General features: G+C 48.1%; 1 long non-coding RNA gene across 1 annotated transcript in view; it reads right to left on the bottom strand.

Annotated features, from left to right (window-relative positions):
* Positions 1-4,440: 4,440 nt before the first annotated feature.
* Positions 4,441-20,530, bottom strand: part of LOC125484906 — a 62,668-nt gene continuing 46,578 nt past the window's right edge. Inside the window, exon 2 of the long non-coding RNA XR_007263708.1 lies at positions 4,441-4,607. This is a non-coding gene — a long non-coding RNA (uncharacterized LOC125484906). The remainder of the gene's footprint in view (positions 4,608-20,530) is intronic.

The following is a 20,530-nucleotide window of genomic DNA, read 5'->3' on the forward strand; positions in this document are numbered from 1 at the left end:
TTGCCAAACATTGTTCCCTCAAAAATTGTGTTTCCCCTTTTTCAGTTCCCCCCAAATATTGTCCCCAAAGGTTGATCTCCATCCCAATTTTGCAACCTCCCCAACTTTGTGTCTTGTCAAATATTGCCGCCCACAAATTTATGCCCACCTTTGAACATTCCCAATCGAGTTTTACCCCACAAATATTTTGCCCCTTGCAAAATGTTTCATCCTCTCAGTTCCTAATTGCCTGCATGCAGCTTCACACCTCCAGATCATCTGTGACCCCCCCACCACATATAAATGCCCCTCTGTATCCCCCTCTATGTACAATACCCCATCCCCCTCACTGAGTCCCTGTCCCCAGACCAGGGGGCTGGAAGGCATGGGGAATGTGGCCAGAGACACACAGGCCTTTTAACCAACTGCCTTACTGAGAGCACGATCCCAGTCCCCAGGCAGACAACCTTCCCCCCGCAACTGTTTATTTAACAACCCCTGCCACATTTCAGTTTACAGAGAACGGGGTGGGGTAACACTCAGGTGGAGCAGGGACCAGGAAGATCCCACTGTATTACCCATGGAGAGAGAAAGAGTGAAGAACAAAGAGGGAGAGAGAGAGAGAGAATTCAAGAGGAGAAAAGAGGGATGGACAGACAGAGAGAGAAAAGCCATGTGGAGAGAAGAGAGAGAGAGATGGGGGAAGGACCAACAGACTGAAAAAGAGAAAACCCATGGAGGCAGAGAGGGAGACAGATAGGGACAGACAGAAAGAGAGGGACGGACAGACAGACCGAGGAAGAGGAAAGCCATGGGGAGAGAGAGATGGACAGGGACAATCCCATTGCAATAACTATCCAACTCTCCTCCCCCAACTCTGGCACTGAGTCCAAATCTGCTCTCAGAGAGAGTGACAGAGAGATAGAGAGACACAGGCAGACAGAGAATGAAACCCCAAAGAGAGAGACAGAAGGGTAGAGAGAGAGAAACCCAGGGGAAGAGAGTGAGAGAGACATAAAGATCCCAGGGAGAGAGACAGTACAGCACAGAGACAGAGCGAGATCGACAGACAGATATAAAGTGAAACAGAAGGATGGATAGAAGGGGACAGAAAGACCAGAGAGAGATGGAAGGGCAAACAAGAGAGAAACGGAGACAGAAAGAGTGTGAAACCCAGGGCGGGGAGCCAGAGGGGACAAATAGAGAAAGATATAGAAAGAGGGCAATAGCCAGGGAGAGAGACAGAGAGAGGAGACAGTGAAAGCTCCCAGGGAGAGCGATGTGAAGAGAAACCCCAGGGGGAGAGACAAAAGGAGAGAGAGGGAGGAAGAGAGGAAAATCCCATTGAGAATAAGAAAAAGGGCGGAGAGAGAGGAGATAAATAAACCTGGGGGAGAGAGAAAAGGACTGATGGAGAGAAATCTCAGGGAGAGGATGAGAAAGGACAGATAAGAGAGGAAGAGAAGACCGGACAGAGAGGTACCATCGAGAGCAAGTGATGGAGAGACAGAGAGAGGGGGCTCGCAGATAGAATGACCCTCAGGCAGGAACAGCAAGAGCCCACAGGGCAGAGAGAGAGAAAGGTGTGGAAAGAGGTGAACAGGAAAGGTTGGAGATTGGAAATACTGAATGATAAAACAATTCCTCAAAAACCTGGGGAGGGGATGAGAGAGTTGGGGGAAGGATCTGAGAGGCTGTGTGAGAGTGAACAGGGGGAAATTTGAAGGACATGGGGGAGACGGAGATTTATTGATAGCTGTGGGAGAAACAAGAAGCTGGGAATATGGAGGCTCCCCTCACTAAGACAGATGCTTTATCTAATAACTCCCTCCGCCTTTCAGTTTAGAGAGCGCAAGTGGGGGTAAAACTTAGATGGGATGGGGAACAGGAAGATCAGAGGGTGAGACAAGCCATGGGCAGAGGAGGCAACTGACAGGAGGGAAGGAGAGATGGGGACAGATGGAGGGAGGAAAGAAGGGAGGGGTGGGGACAGAGAGATGTCCTATTAAGCAGCTATTAGATAGGCATATGAATGATAGGATAAAGTAGGGGTGGGGGTTAGATGGAACTTAGGTTTAGGGTAAAAGTTTGGCACAACATCGTGGGTCGAAGGGCCTGTACTGTGCTGTACTGTTCTATGTTCTAAGTGAGATGTGGAGACAGAGGGAGGGAAGAAGGGAGAGGTGGGGACAGAGGGAGGGAAGAAGGGAGAGTGGGGACAGACAGAGGAGGGGGGGAGGTGCAGACAGAGGGAGAGAGGGAGGGGGAGAGAAAGAGAGAATCCAAGAGGAGAATAGAGGCAAAGAGAGACGGAGGGAGAGAGGAGCTATGGGGAGAGGGTGACAAAGGGAGGGAAGGGCAGAGGGAGGATTCCACTGCAATAACTATTCAGCCCCCTCCACTCTGGCACTGAGTCCAAATCTGTCCCCAGGGAGAGGGATAGAGAGACAGATAGACTGAGTGAAACCCCAGGGAGAGAGACAGAGGGATAGAGAGACAGACAAAGATCCCAGAGAGAAACAGTGTAGGACTGAGACAGAGAGAGATGAAGAGACAGGGAGAGAGAAACAAAGTGAAGATAGAGAGGGACAGAAAGACCCCAGACAGAGAAAGAAGGACAGACAAGAGAGAAAGAAACATGAACCGAGAGCGTGTGAAACCTGGCGTAGGGAAAGAGGACAGACAGAGACAGAGAAGGACATAGGAGAGAGAGATAGAGAAACAGTCAGGGAGAGAGACAGAGGGAGTAGAGAGAGAAAGATCCCAGGGAGAGAGGCATGAAGAGAAAACTCAGGGGCAGAGACACAGCAAGAGGGAACAAAAATAGCATGGGGAGAGACAGAAGAACAGACAGAAAGGAAGAGAGAGAAAATACGTTGAGAAGAAGTAAAAGGACACAGAGAGAGGGAAAAGTAAACTCAGGGAGAGAGACAAAAAGTGACAGAGAGAGAGAGAACTGAGGGATAGAATGGAAAAGGACACATAGGAAGAGAAATCATAGGGAGAGGATGAGAAAGGACAGATAGAGAGAGAAATCCCAGGGAGAAAACAGGAAAGGACAGATAGAGAGAGGGAGACACAGAAGGACAGAGAGAAATCGAGTGAGAGAAGAGCAGACAGAGGGATAACTTTGAGAGTGGGTGATGGAGAGTCAGAGAGGGGGGCATGCAGATAGAATGACCATCAGGCAGGAACAGCAAGATCCCACAGGACAGGAAAAGAAAAAGGTGTGGAGAGAGGTGATGGGGGTCAAAGGTGGAAAGACTGAACGATGGAACAGTTCCTGAAAAAACCCGGAAAGGGGGCGAGGGAGGAATTTGAGAGGGTGGGGGGGTGAGTGAACAAGGGTATATGTGAAGGATGTGGGGGAGATGATTGGTGGAGGTTGGTGGAGCTGTGGACAGCGGTGGAGGGCTGTTGTAGGTTGCAACGGGACATTGACAGGATACAGAGCTGGGCAAAGAAGTGGCAGATGGAATTCAACCCAGAAAAGTGTGAAGTGATTCATTTTGGAAGGTCGAATTTGAATGCAGAATACAGGCTTAATGGCAGGATTCTCGGCAGTGTGGAGGAACAGAGCGGTCTTGGGGTCCACGTCAATAGATCCCTGAAAGTTGCTACCCAAGTTGATAGGCATGTAAAGAAGGCACATGGTGTGTTGGCCTTCATCGGAAGGGGAATTGAGTTTAAGAGCTGTGAGGTTATGCTGCAGCTGTATAAAACTCTGGTTAGACCACACTTGGAATATTATATTCAGTTCAGGTCACCTCATTATAGGAAAGATGTGGAAACTTTAGAGAAGGTGCAGAGGAAATTTATCAGGATGCTGCCTGGACTGGAGGGCAGGTCTTATGAGGAAAGGTTGAGGGAGCTAGGGCTTTTTTCATTGGAGCAAAGAAGGATGAGAGGTGACTTGATACAGGTTTACAAGATGATGAGAGGCAGAGATAGAATGGATAGTCAGAGACCTCTTTCCCAGGATGGAAGTGACAATTACCAGGGGGCATAATTTTAAGGTGATTGGAGGAAGATTGGAGGAAGAGGCGATGTCAGAGGTAGGTTCTTCACACAGAGAGTGGTGGGCGTGTGGAATGCGCTGCTGGCAGTGGTAGTGGAGTCAGATACTCTAGAGGCTTTTAAGCGACTGTTGGATGGGCATATGGAGGATCGTAAAATGTAAGGTAGATTGACCTTAATAGGATAATACGTCGACACAACATTGTGGGCCGAAGGGCCTGTACTGTGCCCTACTGTTTTATGTTCTATGTTATGAAAAGCTGTGGAAGGGACAGGAAGCTGGGAATATGGAGGCAGAGAGAGAGGGAGGCTGTGCAGCAGCCCCCTTTTTGACCGTTTGCCTCCCCCAACCCCCAGCCTAGAGCTCATCCTGTTGTGGTACAAACCCCAGAGACAGCCTGAGCCCCACAATTCCTTTCCCCCATGAGCACGTGAGTGTTTAAATGAACAACAAGGACACAGGATGGTTTATTATAATTCTCTTAGTCTCTCTCTATGGTTCCAGCTCTTGTCTGAGGATTCCTCATAGCAGAATGATTTGATTCTCTCTGTTTCTGCATCATGCCGAGTTTCAGCTCCCGGATCAAATTTCCTCAGGTATGGAGGTAACACTGAGAGAGAAATGAAAATTGATTAAAATTAAAAAAGCACCAAAAAAAAGCACAGCAAAATCCCACTGCTGGCTGCCTGAACATCCACAACCTGACAGTCTCCCCTGCTTCATCCCGCTCCCTCCAGCACAGCCCCTGATATCAAAGCCAGAGAATGGGGAATAGGAAAGTGTCTCAGACTGCCTCAGGACTATCACAGTGTTTCTGTTTGAGGGGAAGGGCAGGAGAGATATTTACTCCTGAGGCTGGGCTTCACACCCCTAACACTACAACCCCCATCCCCACTTCCAGAATATGCATGTTTCACTCTCTGCCCAAGCTTCAATTTCTCAGATATTCCTCCCCAGAGGGAGAGAAACAGACAGAAATTGATCTAATGAAATCCAATGTGTTTTGAAACAGAAATAAAGAGAAACAAAACAAGATCCCACCATTGACTGACTTTCACCATTTCTCCATTTTATCAATACTTTCCCCTGACTTTAAATCCAGAGAACAGAAACGGTTTTGAATTAGGATCAAGGGACAAATGCTTTCTGACTGTCCCCAGGGTTTATTTTCCAAGAGGCTAGGCAGTGACTCAGTGGTGGAGAGTCACTCCCCAGAGCCTGTGTCTCTCCCTCCCTCACTGTCTCTCTCACTGCCCCCCTCCCTGTTTCTCTCTCTCTTTCTCTCTCCCTGTTTCTCTCCCTCTCTCTCCCTCCCCATCCAAGTCTCCGTCTCTGTTGCGCTTTCTCTTGCTCAAGAATCGATCGATGTCTCTCACTCTCTCTCTCTCCATTTCCTCTATGTTTCAATTGCAATGCCCTCTCCTGCCTCATGTTTTCCACGTGTTCCCATCTCCCTGCTGTGTCTCATAAAGTTTTGCAACATCGATGTCACATTTTGGAGGGTGAGGGGGTGACAAGAGGTGAATGGTCCGGGCTGGGGGCAAAGGAAGGACGATTTACTTCACCTACTATCAGGCAGTCAACAAACTCAGCCAAGGGCCCTGTAGACTGGAGTGTGCGGGTGACCTGAAGGCCAAGGGGGTGCACAGCAAGATTCCACAGTTAGCCATCTGCAGGACCACCGAAGGATTCCCCCAACACCCTCTTGGAGCCCATCCCTTTACCACCCCAGCGCCCCCACAATGACAGGCTGATATTTGAATGAAGGACATTCTGCACAGCAGGATGCCAACAGCTGTTCACATAACCCTTCCCCCACCCCCAAACCCACGCTGGAGGAGACTAAAGGTTTCTGTACCTTCACTACTCACATTCAAATCCCCTTAGCCCCACCTCGTCTGAATTTGGAAAGCGTGGTCCCCTGCTACTATAAAAGGAGAAGGCTGCAGGATGTCCCCACACAGTAAGATCCCACAGGCTGCAATGTGAAAACAGGCCTCTCCCTCACTGGGTCCATCAGCAAAGACTAAATTCCCCCTTTTCAACTTGAAGCTGGGCTCAGACTGAACACTGGAGTTATCCCCTCACCTCCTCCCTCCAGATCCTGTACCTACACCCCACCACCACCCCTCTCTTTCAGCTGTCTCCCTTTTCTCTCAAACATGCCCAACTTCCCTCCCCCCACATACACACACTCCCCACTGCGCAGGATCCCACAAACAAAAAAATGTGAAAATGGCCACTTGTTGATTGAGGTCGTTAACCTCATTCTGAACATCGGCCTAGAGAGAGCTGGGGAGGGGTGTCAGACCATGCAGTTTCTGCTCCTTTGAAATGCTGACCCCCGTCTCTACCAGTCCCAGGCCCAGAGCCTGTGCTGGCCCTCCCACTCCCTCACCACACCCCCGTCCCAAGCCTGTGCTGACCGCTCACTCCCTCAATCCCCTAGAGTCAGGAATTAGGTCCCAATCAATGGGAACAATTCACTGTATTCACCCCTAAACTTCAGAGACATACCAACAAGGGCCGGGAGGAAGGAGTGTGACATGGGGGGAAGGATCCCACTCCCTTCCCACATCCAGACTGCCACCACCCCATCCCACCCACCACCCTATGAAAATGTCAACAAGTTCCAGTGGAGTGTCTCCCAAATATTTTGAGATCAAATACCGAAAAGAAAACGGCTGAATGGAAAGACAGGGAAATTCAGCCCTCCCCTCTCCTCTCCCTTTGCTCTCAGCTCGCCAATAAACTACATTCAAGTGGTGCTTACACCTTCAATTTATCCCTCGCTGCCTCATGGTCCCATCTGAAACACAGATACAACTCTCCCACACAATGATTCACAAAGCTTCACATAAACTCAGGACTCCTGATCTTGCCCTCCCTGGCCCAACATACACCTCCCACACACAAACTCCAGAAAGGGCTAAACTTGGAATGAAGGTACAACCACACAGTAAGATCCCGTACGCAGTCTCACTGCATTCCAATAGAAGCATATCTCACACATAGTTAGAAACCAGACGCTGCAAAGTTTAAGAGACTTTCACTACCTTCCCCGCTCGCCTGTTTATCTCTCAGATGTGTCTCTGTCTTATCCTCTCTGTCCCAGTCTGTCATCTTCACTCATGTGCTGTGAACTATTTCTCCTGCAATTTTTCTCTCTCTCTCTCTCACACACACACACACACACACACACACACACACACACACACAATCTCTCGTGCGCGCTCACACACTATTTCTTGTGTGCACACACACACAGTCTTTCGTGCACACACACACACAGTCTCTCTCATGCATGCGCACACACAGTCTCTCTCTCTCGCGTGCACACACAGTCTCTCGTATGCATCCACACATTCTCTCGTGTGCACACACACACATTGTCTCTTGCGCACACACACTGTCTCTTGCAAGTACACACACACACAGGGTCTGTCATGTGTACACACAGCCTGTTGTTCACGCGCACACACAGACTCTCGCACACGCACACACAGTCTCTCGCACGCGCACACACACTCGTGTGCAGGCACGTACACACTGTCTTTTGCGCGCATACACAGTCTCTCATGCGCGCACACACTCTCTCACGCACACACACACACACAGTCTCTCATGAACACACACACACTGTTTCTTGCATACACACACAGTCTCGTGCGTGCGCACACACATACTGTCCCTTGTGTACACACAGTCCTGTGCACGCACACACACACATACAGTATACATGCACACACACTGTCCTTCGTACGTACAAACACAGGCAGGGTCTCTTACGTGTACACATACAGTGTATTGTTTGCACACACACACAGTCTCTCATGCGTGCACACACAGTCTCTCGCATGCACTCGCATACTGCCTCTCACGTGCGCAGGCAGACACACCATTCTCTTGTGTGCACACACACACTGTCTCTTGCGCACACGCACACACACTGTCTCTTGTGAATGCAGGCACATACACACAGTCTCTCATGCGCACATACACATACACTGTTTTGCGTGCACTCACACACACTGTCTCTTGTGTGTACACACACACACTGTCTCTTATGAATGCAGGCACACACACACTGTCTTGTGAGCACATACATACACACACACACAGTCTCTTGCGCGCGAGCACACAAACTGTCTCACGCGCACACAGTCTTTCGTGCGCGCACACACAGTCTCTTGTGTGCACGCACATGCTGTCTCTTGCGTGGAAGCACACACAAACAGTCTCTCATACGCATGCACACACTGTCTCTTGCATGCGAGCACCCACACTGTCTTAAGTGCACACACACTGTCTCACTTGCATTTGCAGACACATAGTCTCTTGCGCGCACACGCACACTGTCTCTTACATGCACACACACACACAGTCTCTCGTGCGCACAGGCATACACACAGTCTCTCGTGCGCGCACACACACACATGGTCTCTTGCGCGCACACACACTCCCTTGCGCACATACACACTGTCTCTTGCGCGCAGGCACACATACACACTGTCTCTTACGCACCCACACACAGAGTATCTCGCGCATGCACTCACACTGTCTCTCACACACGCACACACACACTGTCTCTCTCGCGTGCACACACACACTGTCTCTCATGCATGCAAACACAAATTCTCTCACGTGCGTGCACACACAGTCTCTTGCATGCACGCACAGTCTCTCCTGCCCCTCGCTCTTCCTCTCTCTCTCTTACACACCTCGGTCTCCTCGCACCACTCACACTCTCTCTCTCTCTCTCCATCTCTCTCCCTCGCACCCTTCTCTCTTGTACACACTCACTCCTGCTTTGAGGCACAATCTCTCATGCACGTTTTGTCATGCTCACATATTCTCTCCTAGACACAATCACACATGCTTTTGCATAGCCTCTCATGTGCAAACACACTGTCGCACACTCCCTCTTTTGCAGGCACTCTGACACACACACAGACACAACCTTCAAACAGATTCTGTTGAATCTTTAATCATTCATACATTCCTAATTCAAGATTAAAGATTCAACTCAGTGTTGGTGTGCTCTTCTCTCTCATTGCACCTGACAAAGGGGCTGCACTCCGAAAGCCTGTGATTTTGAATAAACTTGAGAGACAATAACCTGGAGTCATGCGATTTTTGACTTTATTCACCAGAATGATAGCTGGAAGCAATGGTTCATTGGCGAGGGACTGAAAAAACCCAGTGTTGTATCCCTGAATGTTAGAAGGATGGGAGATGATTGAAGTTTTCAAGAGAATAATGGAGACTGTTGGGATACAGATAGAGAAAGGCTTCTTGCTGCTTCTGGATTTAGGACTCGGCTCATCGTCTTAAAATCTAACAATACTCTGAACCCTTTCAGGGTTTTAATTTCATACTGAATATATTTACACATGTAAACTTATATGAGATGTTTATAGAGACATATAAACATGATATTGTTCTGTCACAAACACAAAATATTGTTATAACTCTCATGTATCAAACAATCCCAGGACAGGGACAGCAGCATGGGGAGCTCTCTTGAAGTTGCAGTCAAATATGTGAAGGACAGGCATAATACGAGCAGAAACGCAGAGTTAAACTCAGTCGAAACTGTCTCCATCACACACTTCCCAAGCATACAGGTATACACACACAAACAAAGACACAATCTTGAATTCTTGACTGTGATGCAGAAGACACCAACTTTGATGGTGTAGTGGACAGCAAAGAAGGTTACCTCAGAATACAATGGGACCTTGATCAGATAGACAAATGGGCCAAGGAGTGGCAGATGGAATTTAATTTAGATCAATGTGAGGTGCTGCACTTTGGTAAAGCAAATCAAGGCAGCACTGATACACTCAATCATATGGTCTTAGGGAGTGTTACCGAACAAAGAGATCTTGGGGTGCAGGTTCATAGTTCCTTGAGAGTGAAATTGCAGGTAGACAGGAGAGTGAAGCTTGGTATGCTTGCCTTTATTGGTCAGTGCATCGAGTATTCAAGTTGGGATGTCATGTTACGGCTGTACAGGACATTTTTGGGCCAATTTTGGATGACTGCGTTCAATTCTGGTCTTCCTGCATTAGGAGAGATGTTGTGAAACTTGAAAGGGTTCAGAAAAGATTTACAAGGATGTTGCCAGGGTTGGATGGTTTCAACTATAGGAAGGCTGAATAGGGTGAGGCTACTTTCCCTTAAGCATGGGAGGATGAAGGGTGACCTCGTAGAGGTTGATAAAACATAAGGGGCATGGATAGGGTGAATAACCAAGGTCATTTCCACAGGGTAGTCAAACTAGAGGACATAGGCTTAAGGCAAAAGGGGAAAGATTTAAAATGAACCTAAGGGGCAACATTTTCACACAGAGGGTGGTGCCTGTCTGGAATGAGCTGCCAAAGGAGATGGTAGAGGCTGGTGCAATTACAACATTTCAAAGGCATCTGGATGGGTACATGAATAGGAAAGGTTCAGAGGGATTTGGATGAAATGCTGACACCTGGAGCTCAATTAATTTAGGATTTCTGGTTGTCATGGACGAATTTGACTGAAGGGTCTGTTTCCATGCTGTGCAGCTCTATGACTCTAACACTGTATGAGTGTAACAGGCTACATCCCATCATATCATCTACTGTGTGCGTTCTATTTAAAACTTTTGCAGATGAGTATTAATGTGATGAAATGAGATTCATGTTGGATACTAAATGGTCTTTAATAAGGCATTTAATAAGGGTCCTGTTGGCAGGCTGATAGAAATGGCAGAGTCTCAAAGCACCCAGGGTGTGCTGGCTAGATGGATACAGAACTGGCTTGGTCATAGCAGACAGAGAGTAGTGGTGGAAGGGTGTTTTTCAGAACGGAGATCAGTAACTAGTGGTATTCCAAAGGGATCAGTTCTTGGTTCTTTGTTGTATGTAATATATTATATATATATAATATAAATGATCTGGAGGAAAATATAGGTGGTCTGCTGAGTAAGTTTGCAGATGACACCAAAATTGGCAGAGTAGCAGATAGTGAGGAGGATTGTCAAAGGATGCAGCAGGGTATATATAGACTGCAGATGTGGGCAGAGAAATGGGAGATGGAGTTTAATCCAGACATACATGAGGTGATGCACTTTAGAAGACCAAATTCAGGTGCAAATTATACAATAAGTGGCAGAACCCTGAGTAGCATTGACGTACAGAGGGATCTGGGCATACAGGTCCGTGCATCCCTGAAAGTGACAACAGATGTGGATGAGGTGGTCAAGAAGACATACTGCACACTTGCCTTCATTGGCCAGGGCATCAAATATAAAATTTGGTAAGTTATGTTACTGCCATACAAAACTTTAGTCAGGCCACATTTGAAATTTTGCATGCAGTTCTGGTTGCCACACTATCAGAAGGACATGGATGATTTGGAGCGGGTGCAGAGAAGGTTTACTAGGACGTTGCCTGGTCTGGAAGGTTTTAGCTATGAGGAGAGGTTTGATAAACTTGGATTGTTTTGTGTGGAAAGATGGAGGCTGACGGGCAACCTGATAGAGGTCTACAAAATCATGAGTGGCATAGATATGAGGGATAGTCAGAGGATTTTCACCAGGATGGAAAGGTCAACTACAAGAGGACACAGTTTCAAGGCAAGAAGGGGAAAGTTTAGGGGAGAAATGCAGGGAAAATGTTTCATCCAGAGGGTGGTGGGTGTCTGGAACACAATGCCAATGGGGGTGGTGGAAAGAGGCACATTAGCAATGTTTAAGGCATATCTTGACAGACACATGAACGTGAGGTGAACTGAGGGATGTAAACCACATGTGACTGATATGTAGTGGATCTAAATAAGGATTAGAATTGGTGCAGGCTTGGTAGGGTGAAGGGATTGTTCCAGTGTTGTATTGTTCTTTGTTGTTTGTAGGAAGAAGAGAAAAACAGAATGTCCCAGTTTAAAATGTTGATAAATTAGGAAATAGTATTGTCTGGTATTGGACTCATATTGTACACAAATAACAGGAAGTTGTCGAGCCAACAATAAGGAGGCCAACGGCTCCAACCACCTCTACTTCCCCTAGCAACAGCCTGTGAACCCATCCCCACTTTGTTCTGCTGGCAATGGCCTGTGAACCCATTCCCACTCTGTTCCCCTAGTAACAGACTGTGAACTCATCCCCACACTGTTCCCTTATCAATGGCCTGTGAGGTCATTCCTGCTTAGCACTCCTAGCAACGGCCTGTGAACTCATCCTGACTCTACTCTTCTAGCAACAGCCTTTGTACCCATCCTTACTCTGTTGCCCTAGCAATGATCTGTTAACCCGTTCGTATTCTTTCCTCACTGCAAAAGCCTGTGAACATATTCCCACTTTGTTCCCCTAACAAAAGCCTGTGGATCCATCTGCACTCTGTTTGCATAACAATGGCCTGTGAACCCATTCTCATTTTGTTTTTCTAGGAGCCGTCTGTGAGCCCATCACCACTCTGTTCCCCTAACAATGGCCTGTGTAGCCTTCCCTACTCTGCTCCTCTAGCATTAGCCAGTGAACCGATCCTCAATCTGTTGCCCCAGCAAAGGACTGTGAACCCTTCTTGGTCTGTTCCCCTAGCAACAGTCTGTGAACTCATCCACACTCTGTTCACCAAGCAACAATCTGAGAATCCATCTCCATTCTATGCCCCTAATAACAGCCTTTATACCCATCCTTACTCTGTTCCCATAGCAATGACCTGTTAACCCATCCCCACTCTTTTCTCATTTCAACAGCCTGTGAACATATTCCTGCCGTGTTCCTCTAGCAATGGCAATGTGGACACATCCGCACTCTGTTCCCACAGCAACAGTCTGTGAATCCATCCCCAATCCGTTCCCACAGCAAAGACCTGCGAACCCATCCTCAATCTGTTCCCCTAGCAATGACCTGCAAATGCATCACCAATCTGTTCTCATAGCAATGGCCTGTAAACCTATCCCCCCGCTGTTCCCAGCAACCGCCTGTGAATCATTCTCCAAGTGTTGCCCTGGCAAAGGTCTGTGAACTCTTCCTTAGTCTGTTCCCTAGCAATGACCTGTGAATGCATCTCCACTCTTTTTTCATAGCAACAGCCAGTGAACAAATTCCCACTCCATTCCCCCATCAGCAACCTGTGAACCAATCCATCCTCAGTTTCCCTAGTAGTGGTCTGTGAACCCATCCCCACCTTCTTGTCCTTGCAATGGCCTGTGAACACGTTCTCACACTGTTACACTAGCAACAGTTTGTGAACCCACACCCACTCTTTGCGTATAGGCACAACCTTTGAACCCATCCTTCCTCAGTTCCCCTAGCAACAGCATGTTAACCCATCCCCACTCTTGTTTCCTAGCAACGGCCTGAGAGTCCATCCCCACTCTGTTTCCCCAGCACTGCCCTCTGAACCCATCACTAGCAAAGACCTATAAACCCATGCTCACTCTAGTCCCTTAGCAACGACCTGTGAACCTATCCATAATCTGTTCTCATAGCAGTACTCTGTTAACCCATTCCCATGCTGTTTCCCTAGGAGCAGCCTGCGAACTTATCCCAACTCTGTTCTTCTAGCAAAGTCCTGTGAACCCATCACCACTCTGTCCCACCACTCTTCAACAGGCTGTTACCCATCCTAACTTTGTTCTCATAGCAACTGCCTGTGAACACATCTCCACTGTACCCCAATCAACAGCCTGTGATACATCCCCAAACTGTTCTCATAGCAACGGATTCTTCCTCTGTTCTCTTATTAATGGCCTGTGAACCCATCCCCACTCTGCTCTTCCAGCAATGGCCTGTGAACCCATCCCCACTCTGTTGCAATGACAACTGTGATCCCATCCCAAATCTGTTCCTCCAGCGACAGTCTGTGAAACCATCGCCACTGTGCCCCTTGCAATGGCTTGTGTTACCAATCCTCACTCTTTTACCCTTGGACAAGCCTGTGAACCCATCTCCACTCTGTTCCCCTAGCAGTGACCTGCGAACCCATCCCCAATTTTGTCTTATAGCAATAGACTGTAATCCCATCCCTAAGCTGTTGCCCGAGGAATGGCCTGTGAACCAATTCAGACTCTGTTCCCCTAGCAACAGCCTGTGTACCCATCCCCACTCTGTTCTCTTAGCATTGGCCTGTGAAACCATCCCAAGACTTTTGCCCTAGCAACGGCATGTGAACCCATCCTTACATTGTTCCCCTAGCAGTGACCTGTTAACCCATTCCCACTCTCTTCTTGCAACAGCCTATGAACTCATCCTAACTACATTACTCTAGGTACGACCTATAAACCCATCCTCTCTCTGTTCTCCTAGCAGTAACCTGTGAAGCTATCCCCAATATGTTTTCATAGCAACAGCCTGTTAACCCATTCCCACACTGTTCTACCTAGGAATGGCCTGTGAACCCATCCCCACTCTGTCGCGCTAGCAAGGCCAGAGAACCCTTCCCTCGTATGTCCCCCTTGCAGTGGCCTGTGAACCATTCCCCACCCTGTTTTCCGAGCAACGGCCTTTGAACCCATCCTTACTCTGTTCCCCTAGCAATGAGCAGTTAACCCATTCCCACTCTGTTCTCCTTGCCTTGGTCTGTGAATCCATACTCACTCTGTTACCCTAACAGTGGCCTGTGAACCTATCCCCAGCCAATCCCCGATCTGTTCTCATCACAACAGCCAGTTAACACATCCCCAATCTGATCACATAGCAACGGCCTGTGAATTCATCCCTACTCTGTTCTCCTAGCAATGGCCTGTGACCCTATCCCCAATCTGTTAACCTAGCAACAGCCTGTCAACTCATCACTATTGTACTCCTAGCAACAGCCTGTAAAACATCCCCAGACTGTTCTCCAAGTAACGGCCTGCGAACACTTCCTCCCTTGGATTCCCTACAAATGGTCTGTGAAGCCATCCCCACTCTGTTCTCCTTGCAACAACCTGTGAAACCATCCCCACACTGTTCCCTTAGCAACAGCCTGTGAACCCATCCGCACTCCCTTCTCCATGCAATGACTTATTAACCCATGCTCACACTAGCAACCGTGTGTGAAACATCCCTAATCTGCTCCCCTATCAAGGGCCTGTGAACCTATCGCCACTCTCTTCCCCTAACAATGATGTGTAAACATATCACAACTCTGATCTCCTAGCAATGGCCTTTGAACCCATTCCCATTCTTTTCTCAGAATGTGGAAAACATCCCACTCTGTTACCTTAACAAAGGCCAGTGAACCCATCCCCACTCTATCCCCCTAGTAACAGGCTCTTAACGATCCTATTTATTTCTCATAGCAACTGCCTGTGACAACAGCTCCACTGTACCCCAAGCTTCAGCCTCTGAAACATCCCCAAATTGTTCTCATAGCAACAACGTGTGAACCGATCCTTCCTCTATTTTCTTAGTAATGGCCTGTGAACCAATCTTTACTCTCTTCACCAGCAATGACCTGTGAACTCATCCCCACTCTGCTCCCGTAGCAATGCACTGTGAACTCAATCTACTCTGTTCATCCAGCAATGGCCTGTGACCATATCCCATCTGTTCCCCTAGCAATAACCTGTTAACCCATCCCCACTATTTTGCACCTGCAATGGCCTGTGATCCCTTCCTTAGTGTGTTCGCATAGCAACAGCTTGTGAACCCAAACCCACTCTGATTGCCTAGAAAAGGCCTGTGAACCCTTTTTTTATTGAACCCATCCTCACTCTGTTCCCCTAGCACTGGCTAGTGAACCCATCCAAACTCTGTTCTTTTAGCACTGGCCTGTGAACCTATCCCCACTCTGTTAGCCTAGCAAAGGCCTGTGAACCCAATGCCACCCTGTAACTCCCAGCAGTGACCTGTGAACCCGTTTCCAATCTGTTCTCGTTACAACAGCCAGTTAACCCATCCCCACTCTGCTACTCCTAGCAACGGCCTGTGAACCGCTCCTCACTGTGTTAATCTTGCAACAGCCTGTCAACACATCTCCATTGTCCTAGCAGCAGCCTGTGAAACATCCCTAAATTGTTCTTCTGGCAACAGCCTGTGAACCCATCCTCACTATGTTCTTCCAGCAGCCTGTGAGCCCATCCCCAGTTTGTTCCCCAAGCAACAACCCATGACCGCATCCTTAGCCTTTTCTCACAGCAACAACCGGTGAACCCATTGCCACTCTTTTCTAATAGCAATGGCTTGTGAACCCTTCCTCACTCTCTTACCCCAACAACAGCTTGTGAACCCATCCCTACCTTTACCCATAGCAATGGCCTGTGAACCTATCCTTCCTCTTTTCCCCAGCAATGGCCTGTGAACAAAATCTTCACTGTGCTCCTAGAAATGGTCCATAAAACATTCCCAAACTGTTCTCTGAGCAGCAGCCTGTGAACCACTCCATCCATGGTTTGCCTAGCAGCAGCCTGTGAACACTTTCTCACGCTGGTACACTAGTAATGGTCTGTGAACCCATCAACACTCTGTTCCCCTAGCAACAGACTGTGAACCCATCCTTGCTCAGATCGCCTAGCAGCAGCATGTGAACCCATCCCCGCTCACGTCTCCTAGCTACAGCCTGTGAACTCATCCCCTTCTTCGTTGCCCTGACAACTGACTGTGATTCCATCGACAATCCCATTCCCACACTGTTCTAGCAATGGTCTGTGAAACCATCGGCACTGTACCCCTTGCAGTGGCCTGTGAACCAATCTTCACTTTGTTAATCTAGCACCAGCACATGAAGCCATCTCCATTCTGTTGTTGTGGCAATGAATTGTAAATTGATTGCCACTGTATTCCCATAACAATGACCCATCCCCACTCTCCTAGCAATGGCCTCTGAACCCGTGCCCATTCTCATCTCCTAGCAATTGCCTGTGAACTCAGCCCTACTCTGCTGTTGCCGAGCAACGACCTATTAACCCATTCCCACTCTGTTTTACTTGCCTTGGCCTGTGAAACCATACTCGCTGTTACCCTAACATTGACCTATGGATCTATCGCCAATCTATTCTTATAGCAACAGCCAGCTAATGCATCCCCACTCTGTTCTACCAGCAACAGCCTGTGAACCCATCCTCACCATGTTCTTCCAGCAGCCTGTGAGCCTATCCCCAGTCTGTTCCCCAAGCAACAACCTGTGAACGCATCCCAAGCCTTTTCTCACAGCAACAACCCGTGAACCCATCGCCACTCTTTTCTAATAGCAATGACTTGTGAACCCTTCCTCACTCTTTTCCCCCAACAACAGCTTGTGAACCCATCCCTACCTTTTCCCATAGCAATGGCCTGTGAACAAAATCTTCACTCTACTCCTAGCAACGGCCCATAAAATATTCCCAAACTGTTCTCCGAGCAGAGTCCTGTGAACCCATCCATCTATGTTTCACCCAGCAACAGCCTGTGAACACATTCTCACACCGTTACACTAGCAATGGTCTGCGAACCCATCAACACTTTGTTCCTCTAGCAACAGACTGTGAACCCATCCTTGCTCAGATTGCCTAGCAGCATCATGTGAACCCATCCCCACTCTCGTCTCCTAGCTATGGCCTGTGAACCCATCCCCACTGTGTTGCTCCAGCAATGGGCTGTGTACCTATCCCAGTTCCATTACGCAAGCACAGTCCAGAAAACACTTCCTTAGTATGTCCCCCTTGCACCCGTCTGTGACCCCACCCCACTCTGATCTCCTAGCTACAGCCTGTGAACTCATCTCTGTTGCCCTGACAACTGACTGTGATTCTATCCCCAATCCCATTCCCAACACTGTTCTAGCAATGATCTGTGAAACCATCGGCACTGTACCCCTTGCAGTGGCCTGTGAACCAATCTTCATTTTGTCACCCTAGCACCAGCACATGAGGCCATCCCCATTCTGTTGTTGTGGCAATGAATTGTAAATCGATTGCCACTGTATTCCCATAACAATGGCCTGTGACCCATCCCCACTCTCCTAGCAACGGCCTCTGAACCCATGCCCACTCTCACCTCCTAGTAACTGCCTGTGAACTCAGCCCTACTCTGCTGTTGCCGAGCAATGACCTATTAACCCATTCCCACTCTGTTCTACTTGCCTTGGCCTGTGAACCCATACTCACTGTTACCCTATGGATCTATCACCAATCTGTTCTTACAGCAACAGCCAGTTAACCCATCCCCACTCTGCTCTCCTAGCAATGGCCTGTAAACCTGTCCCCACTCTGTTAACCTACCAATGACCTGTCAACACATCTCAAATGTTCTCCTAGCAACAGCTTGCGAAACCATCCCTAATCTGTTGACCTAGCTAAGGCGTGTGGACCGTTCCTTCGACTGATTCCCATAGCAATGGCCTTTAAATCAATCTCCAAACTGTTCCCCTTGCAACTGCATGTGAACCCATCCCCAATCTGATCACTTAGAAAAGGCATGTGAATACTTCCTTAATCTGTTCACCTGCTGCTGACCTGTGAGCACATCTCCATTCTGTCCTCCTAACACTGGCCAGTGAACCCATCCCCAATCTGTTCTTGTGGCACTGGCCTGTGAACCCATCCCCACTCTGTTCCTCCAACAATGGGCTGTGAACCCATCCCCAATCTGTTACCTCAACACTGAACTGTGAACTCAATTGCACACTGATCCCCTGTTAACCTATGCTCACCCCGGTCCCCTAGCAATGACCTGTGAACACATCCGTAATCTGTTCTCATTGCAACAGCCTGTTAACTCATCCCCATTCTGTCCCCAATTTGTTTTCATAGCAACCGCCTGTGACCACATTTCCACTGTACCCCAAGCAACAGCCTGTGAAACATCCCTAAACTGTTCTTATAGCAATAGCATGTGAACTGATCCTTCCCCTGTTCTCTTAGTAACGGCCTGTTAACCAATCCCTACTCTCTTCCCGTAGCAATGGCCTGTGAACCCATCCCCACCCTTTTGCCCCAGCAAAGGCCTGTGACCCTTCCTTAACCTGTTCCCGTGCCACTGACCTGTAAACCCATCCCCACTCTGTTTGCCTAGCAATGAACAAATCCCTAATCTATTCTCATAGAAACAGCCTGTTAACCCATTTCCAATTTGTTCTGCTCGCCATGGCCAGTCAACCTATAACCACTCTGTTCCCCTAGCAATGGCCTGTGAAACCATCCCAATGCTTTTGCCCTACCAATGGCATGTGAACCCATCCTCACGTTGTCCCCCTAGCAACGATCTGTTAAACCATTCACACTCTCTTTTCCTTGCAACGGCATATGAACCCATCCGAACAATGTTACCCTAGCCATGGTATGTAAACCCATCCTCACTGTTCTCCGCAGTGACGTGTGAACCTATCCCCAATCTGTTCTCATAGCAATAGCATGTTAACTCATTCCCACACTGTTCTACCTAGGAACATCCCATGAACCCATTCCCATTCTGTTGCACAGAGGTTAGAGAACTCTTCCTCAGTATGTTTCCCTTGCAGTGGCATGTAAACCCATCCTTACTCCACTCTCCTAGCAGTGAACTGTTAACCCATCCCCACTCTGATCTCCTTGCGTGGCCTGTGAATCCATCCCCAATCCGTTACCCTAGCAATGGTCTGCGAGTGCATCCTCGCCTTTTCCTCCTAGCAGTGATCTGTGAACCCATTTCCAAGATGTTCTCATAGTAACAGCATGTTAACTTATTCCCACACTGTTCCCCTAGGAATGACGTGTGAACCCGTCCCACTCACTTCCTATAGCCAAGGACTGTGAACCCTTACTTAGACTTTTCTCCTCGCAACAACGTGTGAACACATCCCCACTCTGTTCCCCTCACAATGGCCTCTTACCCATCTCCAGTTTGTTCTCCTAGCAATGGCCTATTATCCAATCTCCACTGTATCCCTAGCAACATCGAATGAAACATTCCAAAACTGTTCTCATAGCAATGGCCTGTGAACTCATCCTTTGTTTCCCTAGCAACAATCTGTGAACGCATCTCCACTGTTTTCCCCTAGCAACAGCCTGTGAACCCAACCTTCCTCAGTTCCCCTAGCAACAACCTTGTAAACCATCCCCACTCTCTTATCCTTGCAATGGTATGTGAACCCATCCTCACTCTGTTGCTCTAGTGATGGCCTGTGAACCCTTCCTTAACATGTTCCCCAAGCAGTCGTATGTGAACACATCCATACTCTGTTCTCCTAGCAATGGCCTATGAACTGATCTCCAATCTGTGCTCAGCACAACAGCCAATAACCTATCCCTAACTTTTTTTCCTGGTAAAGGCCTGTGAACTCATCTCCACTGCATCCCTATCAACAGCCTGTGAAATCTCCGAAAATTGTTCTCCAAAAATCTACAAAATAGCATGTTAGACCAATACAAAGCAAACATAAAGAGTGAGATTATTCAGGGCAGCTAAAATAGGAAACCAACTTAGATTAAAAGGAAATGAGAGACTAACATTTCTAAAAATGTATATTTGCAATAAGAAAATGGTGTGGCCAAACTTGGTATCAAACCTATCAACCAATCCCCACTCGTTTGGCCTAGCAACAGCCTGTGAACTCAGCCTCACACTGTTCCCCTAGCAGTGACTTGTGAATCCATCCCTGAGATTTTCTCAGAGCA

The sequence above is a fragment of the Rhincodon typus genome, chromosome 14 (assembly GCF_021869965.1).
Source record: "Rhincodon typus isolate 14 chromosome 14, sRhiTyp1.1, whole genome shotgun sequence".
Taxonomy (NCBI): domain Eukaryota; kingdom Metazoa; phylum Chordata; class Chondrichthyes; order Orectolobiformes; family Rhincodontidae; genus Rhincodon; species Rhincodon typus.